The sequence below is a fragment of the Lactuca sativa genome, chromosome 9, assembly GCF_002870075.4.
Source record: "Lactuca sativa cultivar Salinas chromosome 9, Lsat_Salinas_v11, whole genome shotgun sequence".
Taxonomy (NCBI): domain Eukaryota; kingdom Viridiplantae; phylum Streptophyta; class Magnoliopsida; order Asterales; family Asteraceae; genus Lactuca; species Lactuca sativa.
Genome location: NC_056631.2, coordinates 91,930,230 through 91,944,211, shown reverse-complemented (window position 1 = coordinate 91,944,211; position 13,982 = coordinate 91,930,230).

Sequence of the window (13,982 nt, the reverse complement as noted above, 5' to 3'; positions counted from 1 at the left end):
CCATCGGGTCTATATCAACCCATATGTACATAACATACAATCATACCAGCAAGAGTCACAATGACAACATGCATAAAATGACACCTAATGTCCAATAGTATAGTGAAAAGTGGTGGGTTTTAGTATACTACAACATCCTATGGTGCACATACAATCCTAAATACCTTAGATCTATGTTTTCACTAATTATACATGCAAATGGTTTCCAAGGTATTAAACTTATAATTAGCATACAATTAACAGAAACAATACAAGATACTAGTTAGGTAGTTAGGATAACATACCTCATTGGTTTAGCTTGATTCTATGGATCTTAAGAGCCTAGTGCCCCAAGTGTGACACCTCAAATGGTTCACACAACACCACCAACAACTTACAATAACTTCAGAGAAAAGTTCTTATGCTCAAAATCGGCTATCCCTCTCATATGAATCCTTAGGGTTGATTTCTTGAGCTATGTGGTCTTTATATATTGTGGCTATTAGGGTTACACCATGTAACTCATGAATTTCCATATTCTTCATGCTCCATGGGTTAAAACCTCCATGGAATATCCATCGGTTACTCCATGGGTTTAGCCCAACATGAAGAACTATGGATCATAAGCCCACATATATAAGAATGAATGATTTACACAATCAATCCCCATATACTTAATTAGTGTCTTTTGATCACAAAATTAATTCCAAATTAATTCTTGATCAGTACTAATTAAATAATATGATTTCATATTAATATATTAGAACTTATAATATATTAATAAATCATAAATATCCTTTTCTCACAAAAGTCTATCGAAATCGTTCTGATGCCATGCAACCCAAATGGATCATGCCCAATCGGGTCAAGTACATACCAATTATAGTTATGGACTTAAACACTAATCCAACAATCTCCCACTTGGATAAGTCTATAAATATTATTACAAGTACGACTCCCAAAACCCGACTAGCAATCGTAGCTCTTAAAGTTCGTTGTCATACTCTTAACAAATCAATGACGCTTCCATTAGATAAGGGATCATCTATTCCTCTATTCTATATATTATATGGAGTAAGACATGGATTTTAATCATTTTGTTTGTCCATCTATTGTTTCCCGATTTTCGATTTATGACAACCAACTAATTGAACAAATCAAATCAGTCCAGTCCCGGCCGAGCACTTACGTTTGTCATCACTAAGGTGTTGTTTGTTTTTTCGAAGAGAAAATGTGTGAAGTTTGCGGACCACCTCTGTAATCCTCTATAGCAAAATAGGTGGAATAAACGGTTGCAGCATGTAATAAAAAGTATTTTTGTTTTTTAATGTCTGCATACTGCTGCAGTAAGATAAATTAAGGCGTGAAGAGGTTTGAAGCAGTGGGTTTAGTGTTGCGCCACGCAGCACACGCACAACAATTTTGAAGTCAGCAGTCTTTTGAAAAACAAACAGCTACGAAGGGTCAAGTGATGCGCGTGTGCTGCGCGGTGCAGCAATAAGTAGGTCTGAAGTGTTTTTTTTTTTAAAACAAACAACACCTAAATCATCGATGGGCCCATAGATATTGCTTTTAACCCTCCAAGGGTAAAAGGAGTCGACAAACTTCGACTCACACACGAAAATGTGTTTTATAACACAAAGTTACTGGTGCGTTTTCACATAATCAATGTGTAACCGACTTGTAGACTGCAACTAATATATCTTGTTTTGAAGAATATAAGATATTATTGTCTCATGATCACTCGTGATAAAATCCATGAAGTGATTCAAATGAGCGTGAGTTTAATCCAATACTCGAATCTCATTCCAAGAGCACTCATGAATGTTGTAGCAACTCTTGCTATGTCCAACACCTTAGACATCTACAAGCCAACTTCATGATAGTCTTGATTCATATCTACTTCCAACATACGACTGACTGTGGAGAATTTGAATAACCTAGTTATTCGGGAAGTCAAAACATGCAAAGTGAAACACAAGAATAATACTAATCATGTATGGCCCCAAGCACCTTTGAGTGTAAATAAAACACATTTTATTTAAACACGATATTGATTACTCATTATTCATTGTATAATGTTTTGAATAATCAACTTTATACTTGAATTAAAACAGATGTCACGTCATGCTCCAAGCGTGCACACTATAATTGTCCTAACGATAGTTATGGCATACTCTAAGTATGCACACTATGTTTGTCTATGATCCTTACTTTGCGAAATAGACCGATTGACCATGATTCCAATGATACTCGTTTAACAATTCCAAATCCTTACCGCAAATGTAAAAATACAATATTCTTTGCCATTTACCAAAATCTGTTAGATTCTAAACTTGTATGCATTAATCCTCTTGTAATGACTATGCACAAAAGTCACAAAGACTCGGCAACAGACATTACAAAGTATTCCAATGGAGAGAAATTCCATGAAAACGAAGTCTCAAAGTCAAAGTACATTCCTTTGAACATCCTTCTTGCATTAAGTTTTTCTAATCTTACATAGATTTAATGAATATCTTCCTCCTATGGAAACATTTCCACATTCCCATTTTGACTATCACTTCTGAACAAAAGTTGCCTCTTTTCAAAATATGGCAATTTGGTCCTTTCAAAATTAACACTATACTTCCAATTTTCCATGAGCAACCAATCTTTGGTAAACCTCAGATTGTCCCCGACAATTGCTTAATCATTTTAGTCATATCCAGTTCTAGTTCTTTTTTCCTTCTTAATGCCCTAGGCATTTGGAAAATTTAGAATGGATGAATATTATATCACATGTAAGTGATCCTATACCCGAAGCATATGGGACATGATTCATGATGTCTCACATAAAGACATGATCCTATACCAGTCTTTTGCTACAATATTTTTTTATTTGCCATGCTTTTCATAATTTGACTATGAAGAGGGATGTCGTAATCATAATCGAAGTTTGAGAACGCAATATATATGTATAGAATTTCCTGATGTTGAACTTCCAACAAAAAATTCTTATATATATATATATATATATATATATATATATATATATATATATATATGTGTGTGTGTGTGTGTGTGTGTGTGTGTGTATATATATATATATCTCCTTGACTAAAGATGATTAACATCTCAATCTAAGCTTTTAGATTTGAAATGAAGTATAATTTCCTCTCCCTTAATTATAGCAAAACAACTTTTCCCAATTGAAACTCTTGTTTTCTATAGTTAACATTGCTAACTTGTAACACTAAACATAATAATCATGCTCCCACTAACATGATAATTATTATTAGCATAACACTTATGTTCCCACTAGCTTTGACATGTATCCATAAATTAGTTGGACTTCTAGAAATCAATACTCTATTGACTTTCTTACCAAAGTTCAGATTTCTGATACAAGATGCTTTGATAAGACTTTATCAAAATCATATACCTTTTCTTAGATAGCTCACATGTGTGTCTAAACAATTTTTAGAATATGAAAAAGGATGTCGTAATCATAGTCTCAATTGTTTAGACCCATGCCATTTCTCACAAGTCCATGTTAGTGTGTCGGTTAACCACACACGCTCCACTAATGACTTTAAGAATACAAGAATCAGAATTGATATCTAGTTAAAATCTACTTAGTGAAAGCGTTTCCTTACGATCATTTTCATGAATCGAAGAGAAACCTTATGACACTTAGATTTCTATGGTGTATGTGTTCCTATCCATGTGAATTTTTCATAACCACAAGAGAAGGTTAGTGACAAATCCAAACTCATATGGACTGAACTTGTGAAATCTTAACTTCTTGCCACTTGGCATCACAAGGGCCTACCATTGCTTCCAAGTAGTTATGTAAATAACTGAGAACTCATAGAACCCACATGCATAGTTAGCTTTAACTGGAATGGGCATATAAACAAAAATATGTCAACACGATAGGTTACAAACCTCAAGTCGTGTGCTAGTGATAACCAACATGTTTTATTCTTGATTAGTTCTTGAAACGTTTTCAAGATCTTTAAGACTCCCACAGACCTCTTGACATATACGATTCTCTTGTAAAGAACTATTCCTTGAAAAAGCAAATATTCAAGAGATAGTGTGGATTCTTATCAAGACAAACACTTCACACAATTGGTCTTAGATGGTCTTTGTTTTATCCAAAACATCACAGCTTGCCAATTTCAAATGAACAAGAGTAGAAAACAATTTACTCAACACTTGACAAGTGTTATAAACCTTCTAAAGATTATGTCACTGAAGTTGCAATCTTGGAGCATCACTCTAAGACTCAATTTTGGAACGAAGTATGATTCATCCCTTTTGATTTTAACCAGTTCAACAATTCATGATTCCTCTTCTTAGTCAAAAAAATGCACTATGATGTCCTTAGAGACTCAATTGTGATATGGTTTCATAATCACTAAGATAATCATAAAACAAGATACTCAAGTACTCTCCCATCATTTCAGATTGGAGAAACTTTATCTTTCTGCCTAGTTTGATTCTTGTTATTCGTTTTTCCTTACATTGAAACATTTTCCAATGTTTCAGAATTACACTAAAACTTGTAAGCATAACCATATTTACTAAACTTTAGTAAATCATGACGAATGGCCTTATCATTCTTTGTGGTGGACCTAATCAGCGCACAACAAGGTGTACCCGATCTATAAGTCCTTCACTTAACTCACATATACATGCGAACAAGGGATTAGTCTTAATTTCCCAAAGACAAAAATTCTCATTCATCAAACAATACAAGTTGCATGATTCCAAGTTTCTATCCAACTGAAACTTGGGTGATCAGAATCTTTTCTTATTTGGTAAATTATGACACTACCACAAACGAAAGAATCAAATCCAATTTTCCAATATTGCTATCAATGGAATCAAATAAACAACAATTTTTCATAAATGCCATTGTAATGATATTTAAAATAAATAATTTTTTTTTCCTTTTATTTAAAACTCGTGGAAAAACTTATCCTTACAATGCAAATGCATGTGAAAACAATGTTGTTATTTATTCCTAGGCATTCTATCACAACTCTTAAGCAAAAGCTCAAAATTCTGATCACCGAACCATGCGATCGAAATCCATCATCACAATCAAAATCAACATATACTTCGTTTAAGCTTCCTCTTTTCTTTGATTCTTAAAACATCAACATGTGACCTAGTCACATCATGTAATAAGAATCTCCAAATAGGAACTTAATAGAGTTAGATAGTGGACTTTAACCGAGGTAGAGTCAAATTTTTGACTTTACCATCCTTATGATCTTTTAGGTAAATAGGGCAGCTTCGTAACCAATGCCCCTTCTTTTGGCAATAGAAACATATGGACTCTTTGGGAATGGTACACGGGACTATCTCAGACTTAGCCTTTCTCTTTACCATTTAGTCAACCGAGTTGACTATGGCCAATCCCTTTCCATTGGGAAGAGAAAGATTTTTCTGGTTTTCCAATGTTACCATTGTCATTGTCCATGGAAGTTTGGGAAGTCGATTTTCCAATCAAATTTTCTTTACTAGTCCTCCAAATCATTGATGATTCAGCAACATCAATAAAATAGGTAAGATCATTAAGGGTCATGTCGTGGTCTATCATATAGTAGTCCTAAAGGAACTCAGTATGTGACTTACAAAGTGATTGGGTGACCTTGTCAATATGTGATTTCATCTCCAAGATGTGAGCATACATAGACTTTACTTGCCAATAGGGCTTGAGTGACCTTGAACTTTTCAAGAACTTGTGGTTTAGGGATAATAATTGGAGGAGATGGATGAATTGAAGTATGATTTCCATGATCCAACCACGAGACATCATCTTCATTAAGAGAGCTTGTTCCAAGGGATTTGGGATGATCATAGTATTCTGAACCAGATATCTAAAATGGGAGATATTCAAGTTAGTTGATTTGAGTGCTTAATATAACACCCAATATGAAATATTAAGGCTAGGACCTAACACAACATTTTATAACTTGGAAGAGGGATGCCGTAATCCAAGCTATAAAATATTTGAAGGTAGGCGTATGACGATTCACCAATTTCCACCATGAAAAACGAAATAGGTATTAGGTTTAATTGGTTTGAAACTCCTAGATCTTATGAGATTCATTGAACTTTTCAATGGCATGTTGAAATCTCGATTGTGCCCTCTCATGTTTGTAACTAGGATGCCGAGGATCACAAACAAGGTGTGAATAACCATGCAAATACACTTGGTACTCCTAATTTTTATCACCTAATCGATGTGCCGGTTAACCACACATGCCTCACCGATCTATGATAAACCTTAAGCCACCCTTTGCCAGCCTTGTTAAATCCAAGTTAGTGTGCCAGTTAACCACACACGCTCCACTAACGACTTAAGCAAGGTGCAAAGTGTAATTTCATGGGTTAGCACCAAAAATCACATTTTCCTAAGTAACTAAGATTGGGAATTTATAAGTGCTTAGTTACTTTGTATTTATCATTATAGTTTTAATGAAGGGAGAATTAGAGTCCTGTCAAACCCGCTCGGCTAACGACCCTCCACCAGTCAAGGAAACGGTGGGTGAGAGTGGACACCCATTAAACTACCATTTTATAGGCAGTAACCTTATACCCCCCCTTATAGACCGGCTTCGTGAATGAGGCCTACTAACGGTAAGACCGACTTTTTTTTTATACATATATATAACTATTAACTATTAATATTATAATAGTATAGGGGTTAAGTTTTAACTTTTAAAATTCTAAGGGTTTAACTTGGAATTAAAGTATTCACGCGGGGAAACTTTACAAATTCCAAAACTTGACGGCAAGTTTTGAACAATTCAAAAAACTTTTCAATTCCATAACTTATGAGTTTAAAGTAGTTTTAATGGAAAAACTCTTCAAGTTCCATAACATGAGGAAAAGTTATGGAAGACTTTAAAACATTTAAAAAATGAGACTCTTCATTTTTCATAACTTATGGAAATTTTATGAGTTTTAAAAATCATAAATGTGACTTTTCATATAACTTGAGGACAAGTTACAAAAACACATATCATGAACAACTTTTAGATCAATTTGGATCGAAAACAAATTATCACATAATTTTTTATTAATCTAAACTAACTCATAAGAACAAGATAATTCAAATCAAACAATTTTCATCTAATTAGCCAAACCATTAAACAAATATAAAACATGAATCTATTGACAATTATCTATTGAAATCGATTAGAATGAACATTACCACATCAAAAAAACAGGCTTATATGTTCAAAAACATCTTAGGGTAATGATTCTAGTCCAATTCCAGCCTTAAAACTCGAAGATATGCTGTTAGGGACTCCAACTTGCCTAGTGCAAGAACAAACTCGACGACTTGGATGAGTTTGTACATGGAGTCGTCGAGTCCCTCAATGGAGTCGTCGATTCCCCTGTCCAGACAGCAAAAAAAATTTCGATTTTCAGCCATTTCAGCAAGTATACTTGAAAACAAGCCTTGGCTCTAATACCACTGATGGGTTTTAGTATACTACAACATCCTATGGTGCACATACAACCCTAAATACCTTGGATCTATGTTTTCACTAATTATACATGCAAACGTTTTCCAATGTATTAAACCTATAACTAGCATACAATTGACATAAACAATACAAGATAGTTGTTAGGATAACTACCTCTTTGTTGTAGCTTGATTCCATGGAGCTTAAGAGCCTAGTGCCCCAAGTGTGACACCTCAAATGGTTCACACAACACCACTAACAACTTGCAATAACTTGAGAGAAAAATTATTATGCTCAAAATCGGCTAGCCCTCTCATATGAATCCTTAGGGCCGATTTCTTGAGCTATGGGGTCTTTATATATTGTTGGTATTAGGGTTACACAATGTAACTCATGACTTTCCATATTCTTCATGCTCCATGGGTTAAAACCTCCATGGAGTATCCATCGGTTACTCCATGGGTTTAGCGCAACATGAAGAACTATGGATCATAAGCCCACATATATAAGAATGAATGATTTACACATTCAATCCCCATATATTTAATTAGTGTCTTTTGATCACAAAATTAATTCCAAATTAATTCTTGATCAATACTAATTAAATAATATGACTTCATATTAATATATTAGAACTTATAATATATTAATAAATCATAAATATCCTTGTCTAACAAAAGTCTATCTAAATCGTTTTGACGCGATGCAACCCTAATGTACCATTCCAAATCGGGTAAAGTACATACCAATTATAGTTATGGACATAGACACTAATCCAACAAAAAGACACACCTAAAGGAATAGATGAAATCCCCTACTCATATTCCCACAAAATCAGCTACATGAACCTTCTAAACCAAACACAACCTAAATCTCAGGCTATAGCTCAACACCTCTCCATATTTGGCCAAAAGTCAAACTAGTCAAAAAAAAGTCAATGGTTAAAGATCCAAGTCCACTTTAGCAGATCGCCATGTTATGGACTCCCCTTTGCCATAACATAGGAGATAAAGGACAAAATAATTGGGCATCTCCCAGTTGCCATGTTATGGACTCCCATTTACCACGGCATGGGAACTGGTCTAAACAGCTGAACAAATTAAGTTATTTTTCTTCCACCATAAGAGCTCCAAAGCTCAGATCTAGTCCTTCCTAAGGTTTTGATGGATAACATTTCCAACTTTACCCATTAAGACATTCCAATGAGTCTAAGTCTCTAGACCTGGATCCTATAGTATAGTAAAAAGACACACCTAAATGAAGAGTTGAAATCCCCTACTCATAGTCCTACAAAATCAGCTATACGAACCTTTTAAACCAAACATAAGCTATAGCTCAACACCTCTCCAAATTTGACCAAAAGTCAAACTAGTCAAAAAAAGTCAACGATCAATGGTCAAAGTCCACTTTAGCAGATCGCCACAACATGGACTCCCTTTTTCCACAACTAAAGATAAAAACAAGAAAATAATTGCGCATCCCCCAGTTTCCATGTCGTGGCCTCCCATTAGCCACGTTGTGGGATCTGGGTCTAAACAACTAAACAGATTAAGTTGTTCTCCTTCCACCTTAAGACACCTAAAGCTTAGATCTTGTCCTTCCCAAGGTTTTGATGGGTAAATTTTCCAGATTTACCCATTAATACAATCCAATGAGTCTAAATCTCTAAACCTAGATCCTGAACGACCACTTAAGGCATAGACTCAAACATTAAGCTCTTAATAACTAAAGCCACAAATCTATAACTTCCAGAAGGACTCGTTACTTCTAGTCCACCATAGAAATGCATCTTTATGGACATATATGTCCAATGCAAGTCTAGTAATCCAAACTAGGTCAAAATGGGGCAAAAATACCAAAATCTCCGGTAATGATAATTATTCAATTTTCTTGTAATTAATTGTTGGACAATGAGTTTAATGTTGGATTATTGAGTTTGGCCTCTACTAAGTGGACCATTATATTTGGGCTGACTGAAGACGTACGTTGTGATGGGTTTTGGACATAAGAACATTACCTATGTGCACATACAACCCTATAGCTTGGATCTAGGTTTCACTAATTGAACATGCCATAATTCCAAGACTTTCATGGCTAGATCTAAGAACAAAATATATGAAAAAGGATCTAGAATAATACCTTGAGTTACTTGCTTGATACCTTCTTCTTCTTGGAGCTAAGAGTCACAAATGTCACTCCGCTAATGGTTTACAAACACCAAATAGAAAGAAAATGATTTGAGAGAGAAGAGGAAGAGGGAAATCGGCTCTAGGGTTTCTCCAAACACAATGATGGTCGATTTCCTCAAACCTATGGGTCTATTTATACTGTGAGCTCCTAGGGTTTCACCCTTAAACCTTAATTGGATAACTTAGCCTCAAAGCAATCCAAATCCCTTCCTAGATAAGGCCTTGGACGATTTCTAGGTGATCCATATCCCTAAAATCATCCAACCCTATATCCATAAGGATTATCAGCTCAAAATACAACTTTCATACATTTAACAGTTTATACCCCTTTATTCAATTAATCTCTTTAAGTCACCAAATTAATTCCTTATTAATTTATGAATTATATAAATCAAATAATAAAATTATCTTTTAATATATTATTCTTATAATATATTAATAATAATATCTCTTCTCTTTAAATCACCCTGTCAAGTTGCTATGGTGAAGGCAACCCAAAAGGACCATGCATAACCGGGTCAAGTACTTACCAAATATAGTTACAGCCTTAGACACTAATCCAACAGTCTCCCACTTGGATAAGTCTAGTAACTATAAATGCAAACACAGTCCGATTAGCAATCATAGCTCTCAAAGACGTTGTCAACTCTGATCTTATCAGTAACCTGTCCTTTAGATAAGGGATCGTGCAGCCCTCTGTTTTGATATCGTGCTGACGATTTCATGAGACATTGTCATACTCATTGTCCAACAACTATTTTCTCGATCTCAAATTTATTTGACATAGAACTTAATTGAACACATCAATTCAGTCCTGACCGGGCCCGACACATAAGTCAAATCAAATCATCGAGCGTCCGTGATATCACTTTTACCCTCTTAGAATAAAAGTAACAGATAAATTTCGACTTATATGCATTTACTTATCGACTAACCAACTATACATAACAATGTGTTTTATGACATCAATTTACTGATGCGGTTTCGCATTATCAATGTACAACCACTTAGTAAATAATAAACCATATATCTAGGTTTTAAGACCATATGATATTATCGTCTTGCGATCACTCCAAAGTGATTCCAGCAAGCACGGGTTTATTCCAATGCTCAAAACTTCTTCATAAGCACTCATGAACATTGCAGCAACCCTTTGCTATGTCTAATACCATTTAGACAATCTACACACCAATTCATGACAATCTTCATTCATACCTACTTCCAACATATGAACAATTGTGGACTGTTTGAATAATTCGATTATTCTTAATAAACTTAATTATTCTGGAAGTCAAAACATGCAAAGTGAAACAATAGCTAAACAATCAACATAAGACAGTAACAATACTTATAAATGATACTCCTTTATTTAATTATCAAATGTCAATTACATTTATCTATTACACGTTTCTAATACTATCTAATCTAAACTAATATCATCCTTCAGCCCCATACTCCTAGCATGCTGCAAGTGATTAACCTTTCTCAGTCCCTTTGTAAGCGGATCTGCTGGGTTATCTTCTGATGATATCCTCTTAATCACAAGGTGTCCTTCTTCTACTCAATGCCTAATAAAGTGATATTTTCTTTCGATATGCCGAGATCTACCATGATCCCTCGGTTCCTTGGTCAAGGAAACCGCTCCTTCATTATCACAGAAAATTTCCATGCGCTCCTTTATGGCAAGCACAACTCCAAGGTCGCCAATGAAGTTCTTCAACCATATTGCCTCCTTTGACGCTTCGCTCGCTGCAATGTACTATGATTCGCACGTTGAATCAGCTACAGTTTCCTGTTTGGAACTGTTCCATGCTATTGCTCCTCCATTAAGGGTAAAGACCCATCCCGACTGCGAACGGTAGTTGTCCCTGTCAGTCTAGAAACTGACGTCACTATACCCTCGCACCTTCAATTCATCACTCCCTCCGAGGACTAGAAACCATTCCTTGGTCCTCCGAAGATACTTAAGGATGTTCTTGACTGCAATCCAATGGACTCTACCAGGATTCCCTTGATATCTACTGACCATGCTCAAAGCGAAGGCCACATCAGGTCGAGTACAAGTCATAGCATACATGATCGACCCAACTGCGGAAGCGTAAGGTACTCGGCTCATCTTAGCTATCTCGGCTTCAGTACTCGGACTTTGAGTCTTACTCAACTTGGTATTACTCTATATCGGTAGTTCTCCCTTCTTCAAATTTTCCATACTAAAATGTTTTAGTACCTTATCTAAGTAAGTATTCTGACTAAGTCCTATTAGTCTCTTACTTCTTTCTCTCACTATCCTTATTCCCAAAATATAGGAAGCCTCTCCGAGGTCCTTCATAGCGAAACACTTCCCGAGCCAGGACTTGACCTCCTGCAGAGTCGGGATGTCGTTACCTATGAGCAGTATGTCATCGACATACAAAACGAGAAAGCTAACTATGCTCCCACTGACTTTGACATATATACATGATTCATCTTCGCTTCGTACAAATTCAAACTCTTTGACTTTCGCATCAAAGCAAAGATTCCATCTACGAGACGCTTGCTTAAGTCCATAAATGGACTTCTCAAGCTTGCACACTCTATTTGGATGCTTCGGATCGACAAAACCCTCTGGCTGAGCCATGTAAACATCCTCAGCCAACTTCCCATTAAGGAAAGCGGTCTTGACATCCATTTTCCATATCTCATAATCATGAAATGCAACAATAGCTAGCATCACTCTAATAGACTTTATCTTCGCAACTGGTGAGAAGGTCTCATCATAGTCAACTCCGGGAGTTTGAGTAAAGCCCTTCGCAACCAATCACGCCTTGTACGTGTGCACATTCCCATCCATGTCAGTCTTCTTCTTGAAGATCCATTTGCACCCAACCATCTTACGTCCATTGTCAACCAAATTCCAAACTTGGTTGTCATACATGGACTGAATCTCGCTGTCCATTGCCTCTTTCCATTTTGCAAACTCCGAGCCTGCCATGGCTTCCTTATAGCAATTAGGTTCATCTAGATTTATTAGTGTACTATCACTAATATACGTGTCCCCTTCGGTAGTAATATGAAAACCATACAACTGGGGTTGAACTCTAACTCTTTCAGAACGTCTAAGAAGTAATGAATCGTCAAATGGTTCAACCGGAGTTTCCTCCTCGGGTTAAGCGCCAGCGGTAGAGGTTCCTTCATCTCTCGACTCTTGAATCTCTTCAAGCTCGATTTGCCTCCCACTGTCTCCTTGGTTTATGAGTTCTCGCTCTCGAAAAACCCCTCTCCTCGCAACGAAGACCACATTGTCACTCAGTCTATAGAATAGATATCCAAAGGATTTCTGCGGGTAGCCAATGAAAATACATCGCTCACTACGAGGTTCGAGCTTGTCATGAGTTTCTCATCTTACGAAAACTTCACAACCCCAAACCTTGATATGTGCCAACGAGGGAGCTTTCCCTGTCCACATCTCGTGAGGTGTTTTGGCAACCTTCTTTGTAGGGACTCGGTTAAGGATATGAGCGGCAGTCTCTAAGGCATACCCCCAAAATGAGATAGGTAGTGAAGCACGACTCATCATAGAACGAACCATGTCCAACAAGGTTCGATTACGCCTTTCTGCCACACCATTTAACTGCAGTGTCCTAGGTGGCGTCAATTGCAAAACTATTCCACATTCCTTGAGATAGTCGTGGAATTCAAGACTTAGGTACTCTCCTCCTCGATCAAATCGAAGCATCTTGATTTTCCTGCCCAATTGATTCTCCACTTCATTCTTGAACTCTTTGAACTTTTCAAATGTTTCAGACTTGTGCTTGATTAAGTAACTATGCCCTAATCTACTATAATCATTGGTGAAAATCACGTAGAAGCGGTTTCCATCCTTTATGGTGGATCTAAAGGGTCCACATACATCGGTATGTATGAGATCCAATAAACCCTCACCCCTCTCACAAGTGCCAGTGAAGGGTGACTTGGTCATCTTTCCAAGTAAATAAGATTCGTACATGTCATCTTCCCTAAGCTCGAATGACTCCAACACTCCATCCTTTTGGAGTTGGGCTATGCGCTTCTTGTTGACATGTCCAAGATGACAATGCCACAAAGATGCTTTATCCATACTATTGGAAGAATCTATACACAACACATCATTTCCTAGGTTATCTACAACCATAACAGTTTCATAAATTTCATTACAAGGCATAGCTTCAAAGTATAAAACACCATTTAGATAAGCATAAATAGAACCATTCATATTATTAAACGAATATCTAAATCCTTGTCTAAACAAACCATGAAATGAAATGATGTTTCTTTCCATTTCTTGCGAGTAGCAACAATTATTAAATCTAGACCTAATCCA